A 24,014-nucleotide genomic window follows, 5' to 3' on the forward strand; every position below is an offset into this window, starting at 1 on the left:
GGCCCGCGGCCCGGCAGGTTCATTTACGCTCGTTAGGGCGTCCCAGGGGGCTGTCTTTCTCCTGGAATGGAGTGTTTATTTTTTAATTGATGTGCTGTTTCATTTAGCGCTTGTATGGAACTCATGCTGGGGCTGTAATTACTGTAATCTCGGGAACAAGCATCTCAGTTAGCCAGGAGGGTGGCAGACTGTGTCCTCTCTCTCTCTCACTCTCACCGCCCCCCGCCCCCGCCCCACGCCCTCGTTCTCCCTCCTCCCCCTCCCTCTCCCCCCTCCCTCCCCCCCCTCAGCGTTCTTCTTCCCTCTCCCGCCTTTCTCTCCGCCATCCTCCCCCTCTTCCCTCCTTCCCTTTTCTCTCCGCTCTTTCACTCTTCTTGTTTCCAGATTTTTGCCATTTGCCAGGTTTCATACCGGGACAAGTACGGCTGGAGGGCAAAAGTTGCAGAGGGCGTGGGGACAGAGCAAAAGAATTAAAGGTACAGTTGAGGCCAGTTTCGGTTTTCGGGGCGCCGCTGGTGGTGGTGGTAGCTGGTGGTGGTTGGTTCAAAAACAACTCTTGTCATAAAAATAACCAGCAGTATTTGCAGATTCCTTGAGCTGATGGAATCTGTATCTTCCTCCTCTTGCTTTCTGTAGCTCAGCAACCTCATTATGAAACATATTTACAAGTAGACTGTCAGACCGCACCCCTCAGCGCCCCGTTTTTGGCAAGTTCTGTGTTTTCGCCCTCCAAGACATATCCTCCAGGCGATACTTACACCCCACTATCTTTTTTATTTTTTAAATTTTAGTCAAGTTGAACTTCTCTAATACTGAAAAACACTTCCTTCCCACTTTTGTTTTGGAAAAAACAAAGTCCGTAGGAATTCAAAGGCTTCAGAAATAATTAGCTGATTCAGCAGAAAACGGGCTATTCAAAAATGCAGACTCGACCTTTGCTTGATTAAACAATCTGTTTTTCCTTTCCCACTTCCTGGAAATCGGAATTCCCACTTGTATGTTGAATGTAGAAAGTCACTATCTCTGCCGTTGGCACCTTCTTTCCAGAACTCGACCCTCCAGAGCGCTCAGCTGCAGGTAAGTGCCGGAGTTCCAGCGCTGAGCAGCGCACAGCGGGGCAGGCAGAGCCCCAAAGACCAGCCAGGGTGCTGCACTGCCCGCACCGCAGATGGGAGGGGCTGGTTTCCAAGAGCAACACAGATGGTGAAAAGTTCCTGTTGCTTTTCTTCCACGGGGAAATGTCAAATAGTGAAGTTTAGAATTACACTATATAAATTTGCTAGAACTGGGTAAAAACAAACTGACATTTGAAAATTGAGGCTGAAAATGGTTGATTTTGGCTCTTAATTGGCTTTAAATTCTTTTTTCTTTTGAGACAAGATGAAAGATTTGATGATGTGGAATGTGGAAATTTGGGGTAAGTATACTAAGTTTGCATGAGAAAAGCAGACTGAGGTTCAGACTTTCAAAAATCATATTGGCTATTTGGGAGATCTTACTGATTTGTGAGGTTAAAATCAGTTACATAAAAATCATGACAAATGTTCTTTTAATTGAGAGAACATAAGAATAGCATTTTACATTTACTATTAAGTTAAATAGTTATTTGACAGTCTTTCAGAGGAGAAGGGAAAAACTTCTGTAGCCAGTGAGTGTGTAAAAGTCAATGATGAGTTACCTAGAAGAAACCGGAACATAAATCAACTACCATGGCTGAATAATGATGTTTTCATTGTATGTAAAGCAGCTGCTTTTTAGGGGAGGGGAAATAGCTTTAGTAGTGACATAAATAATGTCGGGAAGTTTCTAAAGGGATTTCTGAACAGATGTCTTGTTACTGAATAGCCTGCAAGCAAATAATATAAACATTTGGAATCAGGAATCTACCTCAAAGGAGCGAAGGTTTTACAAATGTTGGCTACCGAGTTAGATAGGAGACCATCAATACTGTGTAACAAATTTAAGAAACTTTGGGGAAATCATGTTCCAGTGGCTTACCATCGAAAAATACAATATAAGAATCTGGGTGGAAGAGAGGGCCTAGCAGATACTAACAGAATGATACGTTCCAAAGATTCAATGAAGAACTCTTTAGTAACTAATACAATTTCTCAGGTGTTATAAAATGCCAAATATTGGCCGGATATGGTGTCTCATGCCTGTAATCCCAGCACTTTGGGAGGCTGAGGCAGGTGCAGTTGAGCCTAGAAGTTCGAGACCAGCCTGGGCAACATGGCAAAACCCCTTCCCTACAAAAAATATAAAAATTAATTAGGTGTGGTGGTGTGTGCCTATAGTCCCAGCTACCCCGGAGGCTGAGGTGGGAGGATCACTTGAGTTTTGGAGGTTGGGGCTGCAGTGAGCTGTGATTGCCTCCCTGCACTCTAGCCTGTGCAGCAGAGTGAGACCTTGTCTCTAAATAAATAAAGGCCAAATATTTATTCTTAAAGCTTATTTTTGCTCAAGAAAACAGGTAGTATGTTATTAGAGAATATAAAACTCTTACAACTGGCTGGGCTCAATGGCTCTCACTAGTCCTAGTGCTTTGGGAGGCCGAGGTGGGAGGATTGCTTGAGGCCAAGAGTTGGAGAGCAGTCTGAACAACATAGCAAGACCCCGATGCTACAAAAAAAAAAAAAAAAAAAAAAAAAAAGACCGGGCGCGGTGGCTCAATGCCTGTAATCCCAGCACTTTGGGAAGAGAGGTGGGCCGATCAGTAGAGGTCAGGAGTCCAAGACCAGCTTGGCTAACATGATGAATCCTCATCTCTACTAAAAATACAATAATTAGCTGGACATGGTGGTGGGCACCTGTAATCCCAGCTATTGGGGAGAGGCTGGAGAATCGCTTGAATCTGGGAGGCAGGGGTTGCAGTGAGCTGAGATTGCACCACTGCACTCCAACCTGGGCAACAGAGCAAGACTCTGTCTCAAAAAAAAAAAAAAAAAGTTACTTGGGTCTGTAGCATATACCTGCAGTCCCAGCTGCTTGAGGGGCTGAGGTGGGAGGATCACTTGAGTCCAGGACTTTGAGACTATAATGAGCCATGATAATGCCTGCACTCCAGCTTAGGTGACAGAACAAGACCCCGTCTCAAGCAAAAGACACACAAACAAAACGCACAACAAAAAATTCCCTCTCATGGTAATACTGGGGCATCTTGGTGTTTTAAAAATCCGTCTTTCAAAGGGTTATGTCTTGAGTCTCTCACTCCATAAATAAAAGGGGAGGTAGAGGTGAACTGGCCTCGGCCAATCTCTGCTAGATTTAAATGGGTGAGATTATTTTTATATTCTTCCTTATGAACATGAAACTTGATTGAAGTGCTGCTGCTTCTGCCCTCTGCGCTGCTGGGAAAGAGATCCTGTTGGAAGGAAATACTCCTTGCTGTGTCTGCTGTCATCAGGCCAAGGTGCACGAGAGGAGATAACAGGCCCGTCTGTGCCGCTGGCGGCCAGGCTCATGCTCACCGTACATGCGGTTGCGGCTTTGGAATACAGCGACTGCACTGTCATTATTCAACTTGATAATTATTTTAAAATTTGTTTTAAAAGTCAGTAATTGTGCTGGGCCCGGTGGCTCACGCCTGTAATCCTAGCACTTTGAGGGGCCTAGGTGGGCAGATCACAAGGTCAAGAGATTGAGACCAGTCTGGCCAATATGGTGAAACCCTGTCTCTACTAAAAATACAAAAATTAGCCGGACATGGTGGCGCAACGCATGTAGTCCTAGCTACTTGGGAGTCTGAGGCAGGAGCATCTCTTGAACCCGGGAGGCGGAGGTCGCAGTGAGCTGAGACTGCGCCATTGCACTCCAGCCTGGTGACAGAGTGAGACTCCCTCTCAAAAAAAAAAAAAAATTTAATTTTTGTCTCATTTACATGGGAGTATTTGCCAGATTTTGATGCTCTTATTATGGGATGCATTGTGCATGAGTTTGGGAGCTTTCAGGTCCAGTAAAGACCTCCTGAGTAAAAGGGGCTTAGCCGAGAGGGGACATCTCAACATATCAGTAAATTAGCTGGGCATGGTCGTGGGTGCCTGTAATCACAGCTACATGGGAAGCTGAGGTAGGAGAATCTCTTAAACCTGGCAGGTGGAGATTGCAGTGAGCAGAGATCACACCATTGCTCTCCAGCCTGGGCAACAAGAGTGAGACTCTCTGTCTCAAAAACAGACAATCCAACAAACAAACAAAGAAATGAACCAAAAAACGGATGCAATTCTGGAGTTTTAGTTTCTGTGTTTCTTTTAAGCCTATCCATGTAACTTTTTTGTTTGTTTGTTTTCTTTCTTTTTTTTTTTTCTGGACGGAGTCTCACTTTGTCACCCAGGCTGGAGTGCAGTGGTGCTATCTTGGCTCACTGCAACCTCCACCTCCCGGGTTCAAGCAATTTTTCTGTCGCAGCCTCCTGAGTAGCTGGGATTACAGGTGCCCACCACTATGGCCATCTAATTTTTGCATTTTTAGTAGAGACAGGGTTTCACCATGTTGGCCAGGCTGGTCTGGAACTCCTGACCTCAAGTGATCTACCTGCCTCGGCCTCCAAAATTGATGGGATAACAGGTGTGAGCCACCATGCCTGGCCTGTTTTCATTTTTATTATTTTTAAAATAAGCCTACGTCACGCTCTGAATAACCTTTTTTTTTTTCATTGACAAAATTAAATATAATGCAAGAAAAAATTTTGAATTCCAATTCTGAACTGCTTATGAATGTGCAGGAAACTTTATATCAAAAAATTGTTCCAGGCAAGAGTTTATATCTGGTAACAACGATCCATGTTAAAGGGTAGTCTGAAACCGTAATACGATTTGCCATCAGTAATGCAAATAATAATTATGAGGGCACTCATGACATGGAGATGGTGGGATGACAATGACATTTCTTTCTACTTTGTTTCTGTCTTTGACCAGATTCAAGTAAACAGCATTTTGTTTCCTAGAGGTGACAGCATTTTATTATTATTTTTTGGTATGGGTCTTGGTTGCTCTTGGAAACAAGTGTACTTCTATGGGGTTACCTTTATAGTATACGGAAGTATAATTTGTAGTAAAATAATAACATAGATAAAAGAAAAAAATGATGCATTAATATGTTCAGCTTATTGAAATAATATCACAGTGTGATGAACTCTGGGCCTGCTTTCTTAAAACACTGTCTGTCAAGGTGCAGTTTGAAAAATTCTAGTTTAGAATGCATTCAAAATAAGCAAATAAATATTTACTTAGTACCAACTGTTCTGGTTCCCATTACTGTACAGCAGTGATCCCAGAACTTGGTGGCTTAAGGCAACCATTTTATTTTGCTCCTAATTTTAAGGGTCAGGAATTTAGGAAAGGCTCGCCGGGCAGGTGTTGCTCCGTGCCTGGCCTGTAGTTGAACTCACCTGGCCACAGGACTGGGGTCATTTGAAGGCTTGAGGAGGCTAAACAACCAAGCTGAGACCTCCAGTGGCGGCCTGTTGATGCTGACTCTGGAGTGACCCACGTAATACCACTGGAGTGACCCACGTGACCTTTCCAGCATGGCAGACTTTCCAATGGAGTGACCCATGTGACCTTTCCAGCATGGCCGACTCTCCACTGGAGTGACCCAGGTGACCTTTTCAGCATGGCCGACTCTCCACTGGAGTGACCCACATGACCTTTCCAGCATGGCAGACTTTCCAATTGAGTGACCCACGTGACCTTTCCACCATGGCCAACTCTCCACTGGAGTGACCCATGTGACCTTTCCAGCATGGCTGACTGACTCTCCACTGGAGTGACCCACGTGACCTTTCCAGCATGGCAGACTCTCCACTGGAGTGACCCACGTGACCTTTCCAGCATGGCAGCTTCAGAGTAGTTGGATTCCTTACATAGCAGCAGGGTGGGGGGCAGTGGGCTCCCCAGAGCAAGCATCCTAAGAGAACCAGCTGAATACTGCATGCCCCTTTTTATGACACCTCCTCAGAGTCACACAGCATCACTTCCACCCCACTCTGATGGTAGGAGCGCATTCAGATTCAAAGGCAGGGACGTGGACCTACCACAAAATGGAAGAAACGCCAAATATTTGGGGGTCATATTTAAAAACTGCCACACCAACTAAGTCCCAGGCCCTGTGTTAAGTGCAAGGGTGTGACGATGAATAAGACATTATGTCTTTTAGAGGAAATCCCCATGGGACAGCCACAGGTGAACATGTACAATACTGTTCAGTAGATATTTACATAGTACACAGAAATAGCATTAGGGGACATGTGAATGTCACTAACAGCTGGGAAAGGACTTCACAGCAATTTTGAAGAAGGATCAGGAGTTTATTTGAGAAGAGAAGCAGAATTCTAGGCACAAGAGAAAACACTGACAAATCACAATGGTAAGAAATCACCTCTGCCTTTGCTATTAATACAACAGCAAGTATATTCCAGGGACAGAAATATTTTCATTTGCATTCAAACTGTTCATATAGTTCATATGTTTATACAGGTTACGTTTGGAGTCTATAGAACTCAGTATCTATTACAATCTTGGAGTAACAGGAAGCCTGAAAAGATATTTAGCTGACATTCCCTGAGGTCTGGAGGTGGGCTGGCTTCAAAGTTGGCTAATTCTCTGACTCCACGCATTGTCAAGATGGGTTCTTTCCATCTTTTTCTCCATCAGCCTGGTATGTTGGCTGGGTGCCCTGATAATCACAGAGTGGTTACAGACTGAAGCTCACATCTTCACATGCCCGCGTTCAGAGGCAGAAAGAGGAACATTCTCCCCGTGTCTCGTTTTCAGTGCCAAGAAGGCTTTCCCGGAGCTGATTTTCTCTCGTTTCTCATGGTTCAGAATTGGATGACAAGTCACATCACTGAGGCTGACCTGGCCATGAGGGGTCACTTGGACAGAATCGGGGTTTTGCTAGTAAGGAAGATGGGTAGTGGACTCACCCTGTGTAGACCACCAAGGGTGTATGCCCCAAACCCTGGGGACTGCGGCACCACACGGCAAGAGGCCCCTGTCTCTTTGTGTCTAACTTCCGTGGCCTGAGGTCAGATGCTTGGTAGCCCAGTGGTGGTTGAAGCAGGTTTACATGCTCATCGTGTGTTAATTAACAGCAAAACCTAAGTCCGTTCTCCTCCTCTTTCCCCCATAAATTTCATGCAGGTGGGATCTGGGATCTGCTAATAAGATTCCAATTATTTATTTCACTGGAGCAATTTGCTTTGCTTACGAGTATTTTCCCGCTTTAAGAAATCCAGTTGCCTGTAGGGCCTCTAAGCGAGGCCAGGCTAAAGAATGACTCTGTCTAGCAGAATGAGCTGGGTGGTTTGTATGTTTCCTTATGTCCCTGTCTCTCCAAAAACTCCCCGTGGGGTAATTACTTGCAGGAACACCTTACTAAACAGGTAGGAAGCATCAGGACTGTCAGAGATGAACATGTATTTCTCACCTGTATGTTTTCCGGAATCTCATAGGGTTGAGGAATAACAGCCTCTAAGAACCTGCAGAGAACATAGTATGCAGGAGGAGCAGGTGGTGTTTCAGTCTGTGGGTACATTCTGTTCTTTGCAGCTAATGCCCCTAAACAAATCAGTTTCTAAAGAACTATGCCCTCATGAAAGTTCTACGGTTTATTCGTTCTTTATATTTCTTCTATCATGTAGCCATCCTACTTTCTGTACAAGATTCCTGTTTTTGAATCATTCAGTGTTCTCAGGAAGATGTTGGTGGCATGTGGAGCCTTTTTTCAAGTGTGGTTTCTGTTTTATCGTGGTGATTGTCTTTATTTTGGTAGTTGCTTGTTCGGGAGGCTCCTGGCTTACTAAGTCTTCCCTGCAAGCTTTTAGTAGAATGTGCTTGCTGGACTTGTTACTACAGGAGTTTCTACCAGGGAATTCCCCTATGCTACCCAATCTGAACCAGATTTACCTACGTGGCTATTGATTTATTTATTTTCAAGATGGAGTCTCGCTCTGTTACCCAGGCTGGAGTGCAGTGGTGCGATCTCGGCTCACTGCAACCTCCGCCTCCTGGGTTCAAGTGATTCTCATCCCTCAGCCTCCCGAGTAGCTGACACCACTCCCAGCTAATTTTTGTATTTTTAGTAGAGAGAGGGTTTTGCCATGTTGGCCAGGCTGGTATCAAACTCCTGACCTCAGGTGACCCACCTACTTCAGCCTCCCTAAGTGCTGATATTACAGGCATGAGCCACCGTGCCCAGCCCTACAATTCCACTCCTGCTTTCACCTTCATCTGAGAGTCTCTGCCTTAGCAAACAGCATTGCTCATGGTGAAAGATCTTTTTTTAAGAGACAGGTTCTTCATGTTCTTGCTCTGTTGCTCAGGCTGGAGTGCAGTAGTGCGATCGTAGTTCACTGCAGCCTCAAACTTTGGGCTCAGAGAGCCTCCCACTTTAGCCTTGTGAGTAGCTGGGACTACAGGTAACATGCCACCAAACCCGAGTGATTTTTTTTTTTAGAGACAGGGTCTCACTATGTTGCCCAGCTGTTCTGGAACTCCCAGCCTCAGGTGATCCACCCGCCTTGGCCTCTTAAAATGTTGGGATTACAGGCGTGAGCCACTGCACTGGCTTCATTATGTCTTCCATTGGGATCCATGCGGTCTCTGGATTCCTATTTCAGAAAAAGATGTCTATCTCTATATGGATTGTGGTATTGTCTCTTAATTTTGTTAACTCCTTGACCTTGTCCTCCAATCTAAAAATAAACATAACAGAAAACTTTGCCTCATGTTTTACCTGTCAAAAATCAGAAAGGATTCATTTCTATTAGGATTCTATCGGAGTTTGGCTTGTCTTGTGGTAATAAAATACCCAAGGTTTCTGCTGGAAGGTAGTCTATCGGAATTAAACATCCTGATTTTTTTTTTTTTTTTGATTAGAGGAGAAAATGTAGGTATAACTCAACAGAGAGAATCCTAACCTATAATTCATAATTGCAGACTGGTGAATATCAACCTTGTTCCTAAATCCCCCAAGTGGGCAATAAAAACTGTACTTAGAAAAAAATGAAGTTAGGATTCTATGCTAATGGTAACTATAGGGAATAGTTGCTTTACTTAAGAATAAGAGTGACCAGAATAAGGATGGAAGGTAGTTTGATCTGCGTTACATTGTTCATGTATTGGAGGATGGTCAGAGAAGAGGCTGGATGAGTGAGGTGGAATAGAATAATAATCTCAGCTGCCATGGACAGTCAGCAGGTCCTTCATGCGCTAGGCACTGGGCTGGCCCCCTGCTCCCATTTCTTTTCTTTTTCTTTATTTTAAAGTAATTTAGGGTGTTTCAGCAAGAAATAACAGTTAATCCAACTCAAACTGGCTCATGCAGAACGGAAATCGTCATCTTACAAAACAAGGAATATAAAAGTAGGGCAGTTTTCCAGGTTGGTAGATATAGATTTTCAAAAATGTCATCAACGATTCAGGTTCCTTCTGTTTCTCTGTTCCTCTCAGGGGTGTCACCCATGGTGACCTCAGAGTCACAAGACAGCAGCAGGATTTCGGCCTCTTCCCAGAAGTCTCCTGGCAGGTTTCATTGGTGGAATCAGGTTGTTCTCATCCCTAAACCAATCATGGGCAAGAAGCATGGGATGGGCTTAAGGAAGTCAGGTTACGCCATGCTTGGAGCTGGGGGTTAGTTCATCTTTCTCTGAAGTACCTGACCATGTGGAGGAGGGTGAATACCTGAAGAGAATTAAGAGTTATAAGAAATAAAAAAGGGGCCAGTTGTGGTGGCTCACCTCTGCAGTCCTAGTGCTTTGGGAGGCTGAAGCAGGAGGATCACTTGAGGCCAAGAGCTTGGGACTAGCCTGGGCAATATAAGGAGACCTTATCTCTGCAAAAAGTAAAAATAATTAGCCAGGTGTGGTGGTGCATGTCTGTAGTCCCAGCTATCAGGGACGCTGAGGCAGGAGGATCCCCCAAGTTCAGCAGTTTAAGGTGGCAGTGAGTTGTGATTGTGCCATTGCACTCCAGCCTGGGCAACAGAGAAACACCTTATCTAAAAATAAATAAATAAATAAATAAATAAATAAAAGAAATAAAAGAAAAAAGAGAAGAAGGGAAGTGGAGGTGAATTTGGGTGGACAACGACAGTCTGCCTCATGACTGTGTCACTGCAACTACCTTGATATCTGTCTCCATCTCTGTGCATTTACAGTGTCTAAGCCAGGGGTCCCCAAACTATGGCCTGCGGGCCACATGCGGTGCCCCGAGGCCATTTATCCAGCCCCCGCTGCACTTCAGGAAGGGGCACCTCTTTCGTTGGTGGTCAGAGCGAGGAGTATTGTACATGGCGGCCCGGCAAAGTGCGGCTTCGCTCACGTACAGCATTACTTCCGGTGACGCGGGACACATGCGTCACGCCTCCAGAAGCGAGTCATCTGACGCACATCAGGTCTGCGGCTGTGGCGCCCACATCACCGGAGGCAGTGTGAAATAACAGCAGAAGTAGGAAGAAAGGCAAAGCACTGTAACCATTACTACACAGTACAGTGGCCCCCAGACTCCCCCAAATGTACAACAACATAATGGCCCCTATCACCTCCCTTTGCCCAAAAGTCTCCCCCCATGTTACTACACACCGTGTTTCCCCTATTATAAGACCCTGTCTTATATTAATTTTACCCCCAAGAGACGGGGGCTGTCTTATTTTTAGGAGGTGTCTTATAATAGGGGAAACATGCAGCAGTGGGCTTCCCACGGAAGAGGCCCACTGCTGCTGCAGATGTCCAGGACGCTGTATACACAGAGTCACAGGCTGATCACCGCCATCCCTGTGTACAGCACTGGAGGCGGTGCTGGGCCTGTGACACTGGATACCGCTGTCTGGGATAGTGGAGGCAGCAGCGCTGGCTGTGAAGGGTGTCACACCTTGCATAGTCCGGCCCTCCAACGGTCTGAGGGACAGTGAACTGGCCCCCTGTGTACAAAGTTTGGGGACCCCTGGTCTAAGCCTTGTGACAGATATGCGAGATAGGTTTTAAGGGTCATGTTTTATAGATGAAGCTCATTCCACAACCACTTATCATATCACAATTTTTAAACATTGTAGAAAAGTTGAACCCTCTCTTCCAAGCAAAATCTAGCATAAAACTGTAACATAGAAACACATAAAATATCTAGGTTTAAGTTCTGATTATTTATTTATTTATTTTGTTTGTTTGTTTTGAGACAGAGTCTTGCTCTGTTGCCAGGCTGGAGTGCAGTGGTGCGATCTTGGCTCACTGCAACCTCAGCCTCCTGGGTTCAAGTGATTCCCCTGCCTCAGCCTCCCGAGTAGCTGGGACTACAGGCGTGTGCCACCACACCTGGCTAATTTTTTGTATTTTAGTACAGACGAGATTTTTACCATGTTGGTCAGGATGGTCTCGATCTCCTGACTTGTGATCCACCTGCCTCTGCCTCCCAAAATGCTGGGATTACAGGCTAAGTTCTGATTATGAATAGCTTTATAAATTCAAACATTTGCTTAATATTGATCTGGTTGAAAATTTTTAACTGATTGTAGTATTCCATTGTAAGAATAAGCCACACTCTATATAATCTACTCCACTACTGATGAATAGTGTGATAGGTTCTACATTTTCAGGATACTCAGTGCTGAATAATTTTTATTATATCCTCTTGTAGACATGTTCAGGAGTTTCTTGAAAGTATATATAGGTTGGTGCAAACCTGACTGTGGTAAGTGCAATTAAAAGTAATGGGAAAAACCGCAATTAGGTTTGTACCAACCTAATATCTAGAAATTGAATGGTGATGCCTAGGGTACACTTACCTTCAAAATTTACTAAGTATTCCTAATTGCTCTTCAGAGTGGTTGACCAAGTTACGTGTTACAGAAAATGTGTAGCGGTTTCTGATTTATCACATCCTCCCTAACAGGAGATTAGACTCTCCCAATCTGATGAGTTATTGAAGGAAGTGCAGTGTTTTCATCTGTGTTTCTGATTACTAATGACAATGAACATATTTTTATATGATTTTCGATCAGCTGAGTTAACTTTTCTATAAGTTTCCTGTTCTTACCCTTTGTCCATTTTTTTTCCTCCTTTTGCTTATTTTGTTTCAACTTGGGAAAGTCCTAAAAAAATCTTGGATTTTCATCTATTTGCGTTGGAAATGACTCTCGGCCAGGCGCAGTAGCTCATGGCTGTAATCCCAGCACTTTGGGAGGCTGAGGCTGGTGGATCACTTGAGGTTAGGAGTTCAAGACCATCCTGACCAACAAATTGAAACCTTGTCTCTATTAAAAATACAAAAATTAGCCAGGCATAGTGGCAGTGCAGGCCTGTAGTTCCAGCTACTCAGGAGGCTGAGGCAGGAGAATCACTTGAACCCGGAAGGTGGAGGTTGCAGTGAGCTGAGATTGCACCACTGCATTCCAGCCTAGATGACAGAGTAAGACCCTCTCTAAAAAAAAAAAAAAAAAAAAAAAAAGAAATATCTTTTTTTAAGTCTATGGCTTATCTTCTTATTTTATTATATTGTTAGTAATAAATCTTTAAATTATTAATCTGCTCAGATTTATCAGTCTTTCCCTTTGTGGGTTTTTTTTTCTTGGTCTTGTTTATGAAATTCTCTCCCAATGTGTTATAAAGTAATTTTGCAATTTATTTTTTCTAAACGTTTGAGGCTTTCCTTGTCATATTGAGGTTTTAATCCACATGGAGTTTATTTTTGTCACTGTGTGAAACAGGTATCTAATTTCATTTTTTTCCATGTATGTTGCCAATTAAGATAGCAGCTCAGCCACTGAATATTCATTCTTTCTCTTCATTTGTTATATCACTGCCAGCAGATACTCAGATCTTACATGTAGCTTGCTCCCAGGTTCCATTCAGTTACATTGATTTATTTGCTATTTCTGAACTAATACTACATATTTTAATGACTAAGATTTTATAAGTCTTAGTTTCTGATAAGTTAGGACACCTTGATCTTCCTCTTCCTCCAAGAATAACTATCTTGGATATTCTTATTCATTTCCCCTCCAGGAATTTCAGGACCACTTTGTCACAAGGTCTGTGACAATCCTGTGGTATGTTCGGCTTCATTTCCTCATTATTCCTAATTTGTACTATTTGAATATTTCTCTTAAGTTATCTTGCTGGAAGTCTGTCCATTTTATTAGTCTTTTCAAGAAATATGTTTTTGGTTTTGTTGAATCTTTGCAATTTTTATAATTTCTTTTTTGAGCCATGAATTATTTAGCAGTGTTTTTGAATCCTAATTTTTATCACATTTTGGTCAGAGAACATGTTCTATATGATGTAGATATTTTTGAGACTTGTTTTGTGGCTTTGCCCTTATGAATTTTGTAAATGTTCTATGTGTGATTGAAAAGAATATGACTTTTCTGGTCAGGTGTGGTGGCTCACACCTGTAATCCCAACACTTTGGGAGGCTGAGGTGGATGGATCATCTGAGGTCAGATGTTTGAGACCAGCCTGACCAACATGGAGAAACCCTGTTTCTACTAAATATACAAAATTAGCTGTGTGTGGTGGCACATGGCTGTAATCCCAGCTACTTGGGAGGCTGAGGCAGGAGACTCTCTTGAACCTGGGAGGCAGAGGTTGCGGTGAGCCAAGATCACGCCATTGCACTCCAGCCTGGGCAACAAGAGCGAAACTCCCTCTCAAAAACAAAACAAAACAAAACAAAAAACCAGAATGTGACTTTTCTAACTACTGTATGTTGCATATGTGACCACTGAATCTATTATTGAGATTGAGAAATGTAAGCTGAAATTCCTTATTAAATTATGGATTTCTGGGTTCTTTCCCATGAATCAACTCTTTGTTGTTGTTTTGAAGCTATGTTGCTAGGTACATAAAGGTTCAAAATTGTTCTATATTCCTGGTGAATTGTCCCTTTTGTTATAGGCAATAACTCTTTTTGTCCCTAATAATTCCTCCCTTTTACCACTTAAAGTGAATTTTCTTGGTGGTTATATGTTTGTATTCAATTTTGCTGTTGTGATTGTTAGTATTTTTCAGATATTTCTCCCACTTTCTAGCTTTTTTCTGTTTGTTTGTTTTGTTTCGTTTTAGAGATGGGGTCTTGCTTTGTTACACAGTCTGGAGTGCAATGGCATGATCATAGCTCACTACAGCCTCAAACTCTTAGGCTCAAGCAATCATCTCTCCTTAGCCTCCTAAGCAGCTGGGACTACAGGCATGCACCAAAGCTGTGTTTTCAAAATACCATTTGTAAGTATCTGTATTTTATTGGGGAAGTCTAGTTTCTTTACATTGATTATGATTACCTTATATTGTATTTCATAAAATCTAAGATATCATTGATTTTAAGATGCAGCATCATTTTAGGTGCCACTAAGAATGAAAACAATTTGTAATTAAAGGGTGACATAATGCTTACTTTGAACTTTTTAAAAGGGCTCTTTTAGGATTAATTAGAAATGTAAAAAAATCATATGTCGATCTCATGCATATATATACGTGAAATAGATTAACAAAGTTATTACTAAAAACTGTTAAATTTGGAGTCTAACTCTTCTGAATTAGTTTTTGACTCAAGGTCACCAATGCTTGTGCTTTTCCAGGCTCTAGCAGTTTCTGCACTATCAAGACCATCGGGAATGCAGCATTTCTCAAAAGAATTGAAAGCCATTAGAATTGGCTCTTAAGCTGGCTTTGAAATTGTGTAGAACAAACCTCTTTTTGAGTGCAGCTTTGGGAATGTTGTTAAACCTGTTTGATTCATCATTTTCTCCCTCCCTCCCACCACTGCTTGGTGCTTAAGAGTTAAAATACTGCTTAGCTGTTGTTTTCAGGATTTGCTTCTGAGATGCTAACACCCATTATACAGGTTCTGCTGCTGGCGTTTTGGATATTCACGTGTACATCGTCCCTGACATCCGTGCCACGAACGCTGCATGGCTAACAGCAATTTTGATATACCATCAATTGAAATATACATTCTGATTCCAGAAATGTTAGTATGTGAACAAATGTACACCTCAGAATTGATGAAATATTATAATACTTTATATATAAAAATATAAACGGTATTTTTAGGCTTTCTCCTGCTCTCCCTTGGACAGACCTTCTTTCTGTACTATTTCTTTGTCATTTCCTGCCTTTAAGTAGATTTTCAGTTTTCTTTAGTCTCCTTTACTGGAGACTAGACCGGAAGTTACTCATTTTATTTTTATTCCTTTTTCAGTGACCTTTGAATTTTTAACCTCCATATTTGACTTGACAAATTTAATCAATATCTCTATTGGCCTCTTTAATAATTCACCAGATTGATTTTTGACTCTACTCCCTCCTCATCTTACATATTTTTGTTTTCTGATATCATAGTTGCAACTTGTTTTTCATCATCCAAGTTGGTCATCATTCTTGTTATTGTTTGGATTTTTTTATGATCAATACTTACTCAGATTTAGCCGTGTGTCCAAGAATGTTCTTTCTTGACTTTACTTTGTATATTTAACTTCATTCTTCTGAGTTCACTTTCACTTCCCTTCTTCCTGAGATACATCTTTTAGCCTGAAAATGCCTTTGTGATGCCCTCTCTCTTAAATGATAGCTCCTTGGAGGCCAAGGCAGGCGGATCACCTGAGGTCGGGAGTTCAAGACCAGCCTGACCAACATGGTGAAACCCTGTCTTTAAAAAAAAAAAAATGATAACTTCAACGGGTACAGATGTTTTGCAGGAGGGGGGGTGGGGGAAGGCTACATGGTTTCTGCTACCAGATGTGCAGCATAAATTAGGTTCTAAACCTGCCCATATCCTTGGTTTTAAAAATAAGCTAACTATTGTTGTTTCCTGATCAGGTTAGGAGGCAGGGATTTTCTCATTCCCTGTTCACTGAGGTCGAAGCCTCTCCCTGGTTCTGCTTAATTCCACATCGGTCCCACCTGACCAGTGTAAAGGGCCCATTTCCTTGTCCATCACTGTTCCGCCCTCTGCCTTTCAGTCAGGCCCCTCTCTCTCGCTTGCTTTTGGGGATTTCTCTATCTTCTGAATTGAGGTTTGCATTACATTTTTATCTTGCATTTTTAGGTGTTTTGGGGTAGACAGACTGACAGCTCAGTCTGTCTCTCTATGGATCCCCTGAGAACACTCTATTTTTTTTTCTTTTCACAATGTATGTTTAAAACAGTGAAGACCACATTAAGAAGTGATTTTTTTTTCTTTTCTTTTCTTTTTTTTTTTTTTTTTTTTTTTTTTTTTTACGAAGAGTCTCACTCTGTCACCCAGGCTGGAAGGCAGTGTTGCAGTTCCGGCTCACTGCAACCTCTGCCTTCTGGGTTCAAGTGGTTCTCCTGGCTCAGCCTTCTGAGTAGCTGGGATTACAGGCGTGCACCACCATAGCTGGCTAATTTTAATGTTTTCAGTACAGATGGGGTTTCACCACGTTGGCCAGGCTGACCTTGAACTCTTGACCTCAGGTGATCCATTTGCTTCGCCTCCAATAGTGCTGGGATTACAGGTGTGAGCCACCACACCCGGCCAAAAAGTGAAATTTGTGTGTTTATTTTTTTCAACCTTCTGGTTTCATGAAACCTTGGCTTTCTGCAAAATACAGGTTTTAAGCCCCTGTTCTATTATTTGGCTTTGAAGTCCATAGTTACGTGACTGCTCAGGCATGAGACCTCAGACCTAGAATGGATGGAATAAACTTTAGACGGCAGTCTCCTGGTGAGGTTTGCCAGCTTTTGGCAGATTCATACCTGAGGTATCAGACGTTACCTGCATGGTAGGCACTGGGTGGTCACCTCCCAGGGTAGTTGATATGTCTGCCAATGCACTTCTCCAAGCTGCTCATTTGTGGATTCAGTTAGGCTGGAGAAGATAAGGTGATGGGGAAGAGCAGATAGCCAATCATGATGTAGAAAGAAGAGAGAACATCTTCTTGCATGCTTATTGGCTGGTTGCATTTCTTTTTCTTTTCACTTAAAAGAGAATTACCTGATAATTTTTTTTTTTTTAACTGTGCTATTGAGGAAATAACTCTCAGAGCCTGCTGGTATGAGTATAAAATGGTGTAACCAGTTGGACTCTATCTGTCTTAAGCAGTTGCTTTCTGTTGTGTAAAAGGCCACTCCAAAACTTAGTAGTTTAGAGACAATTACGTTGTTATTATTTTCTACACTCTTGGGAGTTGGCTGGGCGGTTCTTCTGGTCTTTGCTAGCATAACTGAAGCTGGTTGGTATAGGATGGCTTCATTCACTGGTCTGGGAGCTTGGCAGGCTGGTTGGTTTGGGTGGGTCTCAGCTGGGACACCTTGGCTCTGCTCCACGTGGCTCTCGCCATCCAGCAGGCCAGCCCAGCCTTCTGCACAGTGATCGCAGCCTTCCAAAGACCAGCAAGATGCTTCTGCTTGTGGTATGTTTGTTCATGTCCCATGCGCCAAAGCAAGTCACATGGCCAAACCCAGAAGACTACATTTCTTGTTGGGAGGACATGAAAGTCACATTGCAAATAGTGTGCGTGTAGAGATGGAGACAATCTTTCGGCCATTGTCGTCTCCCATATTCTGTTGTCTTTTTTTTTTTTTGATGTCTGTGTTAGAGGGTCTCTTGTGCATGTGACATATACAAGAATGTTTATTTCGGTTTTTTTTTTTTTTTACAATAGAAGAAAATTGGAAACTATGTGATATGGTTTGGCTCTGTGTCCCCACCCAAATGTCATCTCAAATTGTAATCCCCACATGTTGGGAGAGTGGGTTGGTGGGAGGCGATTGGATGATGGGGGCATTTTCCCCACGCCGTTCTCGTGATAGTGAGTGTGAATTCTCACAGGGTCTGATGGTTTAAAAGTGTGTGGCAGTTCCCCGTCGCTCTCTGTCTCTCCTGCCGCCTTGTGGAGACGCACTTCTCCTCTTTCTGCCATGATTGTAAGTTTCCTGAAGCCTCGCACTCATGCTTCCTGCAAAGCCTATGGAGCTGCGAGCCAATTCAACTTCTTTTCTTTATAAATTACCCGGTCTCAGGTAGTTCTTTACCGCAGAGTGAAAATGGGCGGACACACTAGGTGGTGTACATTAATTGGATAGAGGTAACCAAAAAATTTGTGTGTTGCATACCATAAGGCGGTTAAAGAGATGGAAGATTCATGTGTATGGCCCTCAAAAGACACATTTTCAACAAAAATGTGCCAATTGCTGAACCACACACACCTTATACCTTCCAATACACATGAGAAAACTAAATTCCTACAGATACATGTAAGTTATGTCACGCATGTTCATAACAAAATGTTCAGAAGGATACACACTAGATTGATAGCAACAGTTACCTATGTAGAGGGGTGTGATGGAGTGATGGTTAATGGGAAATTTTGTTTCAATTTTGGAGTATCATTTATATTTTTAAGAAAAATGATTGCATTTATATGTTGTTTATTTCAAAATGAGTGACAGTTAATTTGAAACTGACAAAAAGGAAGAACTTGGTATGATTCTCAGGCACTGGGTTGCTTACCTTTGATTCATTGTGTTTGTGGCATTATATTTGTGTGCTGAGACCTTCTCTTCCTCTGCTCCTTCCTCAGTCCCATGTGCTGCTTAGGTGGAATGCTTCAAGACTAGTAAACTAGATGCAAGTAAGGATAAGCTTCTGGAATTTATCCTCATGAAAATACAACACTTATCCTAGTCATTATGGTGCCCAAAGGGCCAACTGGCATAACTCCTGTTTGTGTAGTTTCAAGGTCTCTCTGCAAATACCATACGAAATGTTATGGTATCCTTTTTCCTAAATCATTTCAACATAGTCTAAAGTTAGTTGGTAATTACTCTATTGTGAGACACTCGGAATCTAGTGAATTGTAATTTTGAGGCTGACACAAATACAGATTAAATTTTTGCCTTTCCTGTTTATTCTAGTCAATATCTTTACTTTTTAAAATTTCGGATGTTTCTACAGCGTAGTGTATAAGCTAGTCCACTGTCTGCAGGGACTGACTGACCATTTAATTGTTGTCTCTCTGTCTATTCCAATGTTTTGTGGTTCTGTGGGAAAGGAATGATGCCAGACCAAATACCAAAGTTATCTCTTTGGCATGCCCACATAACTTACAGAAAGCAGAGCAAGACCTGATTCTTTTTACTGACCAATTAGAATAGAAACAAACAGAAATAAGTATAACAACTTGTAACAGTTATAAACTAGTTATTTAAAAAGCCACTGAATACTAGTGATAATTACGTGATACTGGTTTCTCATATTAGCTCTTTATAGCTGTGCCTAATAATATGCTTGAATTGATTTGTTTCTTGGAAGGGAAAAGGTAGAACGATCATGATAAAATAAGTTTTAACTTTTGAAACGTGGCTAGGTGTGGTGGCTCATGCCTGCAGTCACAGCCCTTAGGGAAGGCTGGGGCAGGAGGATCATTTGAGCCCAGGAATTCGAGACCTGCATGGGCAACACAGTGAGACAGTGAGACCTTGTCTTTCCAAAAATAATTAAAAAACAAAGTAGTTGGGCCTGGTGGTGCCTTCCTGTGGTCCAAACTACTCAGAAGACTGAGACAGGAGGATACCTGGAGCCCAGGAGATTGAGACTGCAGTGAGCCATGATGGCACCTCTGCACTGTAGCCTGGGCAGCACAGCAAGACCCTGTCTCAAAAAAACACAAAACTTTTGAAACTTATGAAAATGTAGTTTTTTGTGAAAGTTTGTCAACTTGCAGGCTTTAGAAATTTGTTTGCTCTTCTCCTTGTCAGCTCTGTTTTTTTTTTTTTAACCATGTCTAATATACGTACAGTTTTACTCTAGAACACACAGACACACACACACCCCCCCATTATTAATCAAATTCCTAAGGAGGAGGACCACTTTCCAACAAGGATAAGACAGGCGTGAACTGTGCTTTTATACTTGTGTCATCATTTTACATTTATTGGAGGGACTACCCTCTCTGAGGAAATGTTCGCCTCTTAATTTTTTTGTTTGAAATTGTGGAACCAGTGATAGTAATTGGATATGGGTTTACCTATGAATTTTGAGATCACTAAGTCTTGACATAGGACTACATAAATAATGGCAGGCACGTGAACGATCTTCATAACGCTTCTTGATTCAGGGATGTATGTGTTGGGGAGAGGTCCTTATTTAGATTCTAATTTTTAGAACATATTATGTCTTTCGTGAGTGTTGCTGTACTAACTGGGTGAAATTGTATTGCAACGAACGCAGGTGCAAAATATTTTTTGGTTAACATTTAAACTCTTCATCATAGTGGGCAATGAATGGAGTACGCCAGGTAAAATAACTGGTTATAAGTCAGAGAAACTGTTAAAGCATTTCACAAATTAATTACAAGATGACTATTACTTATTGGCAGGAGTTGAAAGCCAAGCAACTGGTCTGACAGAAACCATCCCGGACAAGTAAAGTCAGGCCAGTATAATTTGTCAAAATGTTTCCCATATGTCAGTGAAACATTAATACATACATAAAACTTTTCTTATTAACAAATTCATTTATTGTTAAATATTTGGATGTTCTAGTGAGACTTCTATAAATATTTAGCTTTGGGTTCACCCAATTTTCCTAAAAGTGAATGAGATTATTCCATAGGCATGTTTTAAATCCAAATAAATGAATACGGTTTAATGTTTATGTCAACTCTACCTCTCAAAGTTTCAATTAATTATGACATGTTAGTCTCTGAGAGAATATTTATTCCAAAAGGGCACAGTTTTTCATTCAGCGAAGATGATTATCTGCTTGATTTTGGGAGGCACTGGTTTTATACTTAAAGCCTGTTTTATCTAATAATATGGTGTTAAAAGAGTATGACTCATACATGTAGGAAATATTGACTTGTTTTTCTTCTTGGAACCCCTTTCGTTATCGATATATATATGATATATGGCCTATATATCGTCAATAATATGATATTGACATATATATGTATGGTATTATTGACACACAGCTACTTGTGTGTGATGACTTCCAGCTTCTCTAATTCCCCTCACTTCTATTTACCTCCTTCTGGGTTTATGTACATGCAGTGCTGCTGTTAATTAGCTTCGGGGACTGGGGAGGGAGATTTCTCCATATCCCCTCGGTCGCAGACGCATCAAGAGATGGTCCTCATACCTGGGAAGAGCTTCCTCCTCGGCTCCTTGCCTTCAGTAAACAGAGCCCGCCCCTTCTGTGAGCAACTGCCGAGTTCACAGCTTTTAGCAAGGAGTTGAGCAATTTGCCAAATTAATTTTCTCCCCTTCGAGGTAGGTCTTGGTGGGTAATGCCTGTGTAGACGGACTCTTAACTGGATTCTTCAAAACGTGCTTTCCAGGATGGACACAGTTGAAGATGAAAAGGGGCCCACTTTCCTACCCCTTCTGCCTGATTTTTATAGTTTATTAAAAATCATGTTCTTGTGGTTACATCATGGAAACACTTTTTTAAGATCTTTGGCTAATTTTGCATTCATCCAAAACACGACATCTTGATTTGTTCAGCTCTTGAGAGTGTTCATCTGGTCACGTGATTGGATCAAGGAAGACCAGAGGTTGTGAACATGGTCTTTCATGGGCATTTCTGGAGGGACTGGTCTTAGCAGCCCCTAAGTGATGACACCACCCAAGCCCTCCGAGTTTCCTGTTGTCTAGACGGAGTCCCCAGAGTTGAGCACAGAGGCCTTCCTAGCCAATTAATTCTTCTCTCCCCCTCCCCCTGCAGAAGCCATGGTGACTTTGTCAAGAAGTCAGTGTGGAGGAGGCGAGATTTTGTGTCTACATGAGCTTCCTGCCAAGGTGAAACACCTCCTCGTTCTTGAAATCTTCTCAGGCCAGATGCAGAAATTTTTACTTAGGCCTCCTTTTACATACCACATCAATAAATATGGAAATGAAGGCTTCATATCTCACTTCTGATGAAACAATATGCTGCCTGAATTCAGTTAATTGTAAGGTACTTAGTGTTGGAAGACAAAGATATGCTAATCTTATTAAAATACGCCTGGTGAAATTTAGCTGTAAATTCCATTCAGGGACGCCTGCGTTCTGCACTGATCCACGTCAGAATGTCTGGAAAGAAAACCACCCACTGTGCAGGATACAGAGTTAGTAATTTAGAAAGGTGAAAAGTTTAATGAAGAGTCTATCTTCTGGGAAAAAAGTACAGCTAGCCTGAACGCTTAATATATATATATATTTTGTTTAGATTAAACCAACCGAGGGCCCTTTACATTGTTTACATTTGTGTTACTCTGACAGTAAGAAAAGCTTTTAACATTTTCACTGTTTCATGTGAATTGTCTTGACTATGTACGAGGGAGGGAAAGAGTCTTCACTAACGGTGCAGCTCATCCTGTTTAGACAGACTCAACTCATTTTTAATTTTCCAGAGAGTTAAGCAGTATGTACTTTGCATTTGTGGCTAAGGGTCCGACTTGAGATTTTGATACCAAAGGATCCAATCCTGATGTCTTTTGCTCATGTTGCTATGTAACTTTATGTATCATTTTTTTCCTGGCTGGATCTCCCTCTGTCACCCAGGCTGGAGTCCAGTGGCGCGATCATGGCTCCCTGCAGCCTCAAACTCCCAGGCTTTGAGCTTCCGAAGACCTTTGTTTCTTTATATGTAATCCAGGGTAAAATCACTATGTATTTTTAGAAGAACACTTATTTTTATTTATTCTTATAGACTAAAATATCTATTCTTTATAGAATATTTATAAGCATTCATATATAACATTATACAATTTTGATAAATATATATATATATCTTTATTTACACACACACACACACACACACACACACACACACACAAACCCCACAGTCATCCGTAATCTAGCCACTCAGAGATAATCTTTATTCCATTTAGGCTGAACTCCCAGCCACCTGGCCATCCATCCATGTATATCCATAAATGTGCATGAATCTGACCGGCCATTAACAAAGACCAGATTACATAGCATCTATTTTTTTTTTTTATAATCCGGTATATCCAATTACTATATGGTGACCATCTTCCCACATTGTTATATATTCTTCCATATCATGGAAATAATTTTATTTTTGAAAAGTCCCCTGTAATTTATTGAACGAGGACCACATTGTTAGGCATTTGGTTTCTTCTCTGTTGGTTGATCATTGTAAACAGTGCTGTGGGGAAATCTCTATGTGTTATATCCTTAGGCACATCTGTGATTATTTGCTTAGTCTGATTTAAACTGGTTGTGATAATGTGTTTTAAAGAAGTGTGTATATGTCTCACGGATTAGTGTTTATGGCACTGTAATAAAGATACTTCCAATACAACTTTGATTTCTGACTATTTTTGTTATTTTAAACTTTTATTTTAGATCTGTTTAAAAATCTAAATTATTCAAGTATTTAGAGTGATTGCTGAAAAATCCGTCTGACCCCAGAAACTGACGACTCAGTGATGGAAGCAGTTAGGAGGCCAGGCACTCAGTAAGAGCCACATGCAGTAATGGCTTAAGTCCCTGGATTTTTCCCTGATTTCTATTATACTTACTAGCTGTATGGTTGTAGTTGTGCCTAGTTTTCTTTAAATTTCAATATCCTCATGAGAAAAATGGGCATCTGGTCCCTAAGTGAAAGGTGGTTTGGAGGATGGAGTGGGACATTATTTGTATAAGGAGCGGCGGGGATAGAGGCTGCAGGTGGCCAGTGCTTGCCAAGCATGTTCTACAGGATTATCTGGTCTCACTCGCTTTCCTGATGCGCCTCCCACTTCCCAAATCTCCCAGCTCCCTGCTCTTTCCCCACCCATGTCCACCGCCCTGTGCGTTTGTCACTTGACCCAGGACATTGTCACTACCTCAGCTTGTGATCAACTGAAGAGCTCTGATGACTCAGGCCTCCCTGGTTTCCTCCAGAGTCCGTGGCCTAGCCAGGCCCACGCACTGTGGGGCCTCTGCTCTGCTTCTTTTCGCCTGGATGTGTCCCCTCCTCTAAAGAGCCCTCCCTCCTAGCCCTGAACCTCATGTGTTGGCACCTTCCTGTCATTCAGCTCTTAGCCTAAAAGTGACCATCTCAGAAAGGTCC

General features: G+C 42.0%; 1 long non-coding RNA gene across 2 annotated transcripts; it reads left to right on the forward strand.

Moving 5' to 3' along the window:
* The first annotated feature begins 312 nt into the window (after positions 1 to 312).
* Positions 313 to 23,251, forward strand: LOC141585487 (uncharacterized). 2 transcript variants are annotated; one of them, XR_012519049.1, is made up of 3 exons: positions 313 to 1,077; positions 14,057 to 14,215; positions 21,678 to 23,251. It is a non-coding gene; the product is annotated as an uncharacterized LOC141585487 (long non-coding RNA). The 2 variants fall into 2 exon arrangements; XR_012519050.1 differs by having other exon boundaries at positions 313 to 476; positions 1,011 to 1,077; positions 14,057 to 23,251.
* Positions 23,252 to 24,014: the final 763 nt, after the last annotated feature.

Source organism: Saimiri boliviensis, chromosome 8 (genome assembly GCF_048565385.1).
Source record: "Saimiri boliviensis isolate mSaiBol1 chromosome 8, mSaiBol1.pri, whole genome shotgun sequence".
Lineage (NCBI taxonomy): Eukaryota > Metazoa > Chordata > Mammalia > Primates > Cebidae > Saimiri > Saimiri boliviensis.